We start from the raw sequence: 1,380 nt of genomic DNA on the forward strand, positions 1-1,380 counted from the left end.
TTAAAACAGATCTTTATTTTACTATCAATACCACACATATACTATCGGTACCACAAAATACTATCGTCTGACTTTCTAGATTTTTTCGGCATGTTTTTTTTTGTTTGATCTGACTACTGACTGGCGTAAAGCCACTAGAAAGTAAAGTTTTGTTTTATTTATTTAAAATTGTACACACTCGAAATCTTACAACTGACCGAACGCTGGATCGGCTGGCGGGCGTGCCGGAAGACAAGCTGGTCGAGGCCCATGGCAGCTTCCACACCAACTACTGCATTAAGCGTATAATGGAATACGGCATTGCCTGGATGGAGGAGGAGATCTTCGCTGATCGGCTGCCCAAGTGCACGGCATGCAAGAAAATTGTGAAGCCGGATATTGTTTTCTTAGGAGAAGACTTGCCCGAGAAGTTCCATAAAAGTTTGGATGGAGACTTCAAGGAGTGCGTTCTGCTGAGCATCATGGGCACCTCGCTGGAATTGCATCCGTTTGTAGCTTTGGCGTAGTACCCTGGACCGCGCTGTGTGCGTCTCTTGATCAATCGCGATGCCGTGTGTTGTCCCAAGTTTACCACCTGGATGGAGGACCAAANCGACTGTCTGCGGCAGCATCCAAATGGTACTGGGCTCGACGAGAACAGCGAGTAATGTGTTGACTTAGCGGAGCAGCATTCAAATGCCACTTTCACCCACCTACGTCGAGGATCTCAGGTACTTTATCCGATTTTGAGATATATTAATTAGTATTGATTCAAGTTCATCCCACGGTAGAGTGACCGATGAAAACAGCGCTGGCGCAGCACAGCTCATTGATCAGACGATGAACATCAGACAGCACATCCCTTCTTGTGAACTCCTCTCTCGAGTTCGAAGTATCGGCATTGTGGATGGTTCAGCAGAACAGCAGGTTCAGGACAGCCCAATCGATGCTGCCCAGGCAAGCGGCAGTGACCCTCCTTCTAGAGCGAATAGAGAAAGACCACAGTCTGAATGGTCTTGCCGAGGACCATCTCATCGGCTAGAATGGTGTCGATGGCCTGTCGAGGCTCTTCAGGTACTTTATCCGATTTTGAGATATATTAATTAGTATTGATTCAAGTTCATCCCACGGTAGAGTGACCGATGAAAACAGCGCTGGTGCAGCACAGCTCATTGATCAGACGATGAACATCAGATAGCAGGCTGCAGCTCCAGCTCGAAAACATCATCACTTCCGATTTTGTGAACAAAGTACCAAGCGGATGCTGCCGCAGACAGTCGTCATTTTGGTCATCCATCCAGGTGGTAAACTTGGGACGACCCACGGCATCGCGATTGATCAAGAGACGCACACAGCGCGGTCCAGGGTACTACGCCACAGCTGCAAACGGATGCAATTCCA

General features: G+C 48.0%; 1 long non-coding RNA gene across 2 annotated transcripts; it reads left to right on the plus strand.

The window, feature by feature from the left end:
• The first annotated feature begins 610 nt into the window (after positions 1-610).
• On the plus strand, positions 611-1,351 carry LOC117591736. 2 transcript variants are annotated; one of them, XR_004574466.1, is made up of 3 exons: positions 611-710; positions 756-1,053; positions 1,114-1,351. It is a non-coding gene; the product is annotated as an uncharacterized LOC117591736 (long non-coding RNA). The 2 variants fall into 2 exon arrangements; XR_004574465.1 differs by having other exon boundaries at positions 771-1,053; positions 1,114-1,348.
• The last annotated feature ends 29 nt before the right edge of the window (positions 1,352-1,380 follow it).

Source organism: Drosophila guanche, unplaced genomic scaffold (assembly GCF_900245975.1).
Source record: "Drosophila guanche unplaced genomic scaffold, DGUA_6, whole genome shotgun sequence".
Lineage (NCBI taxonomy): Eukaryota > Metazoa > Arthropoda > Insecta > Diptera > Drosophilidae > Drosophila > Drosophila guanche.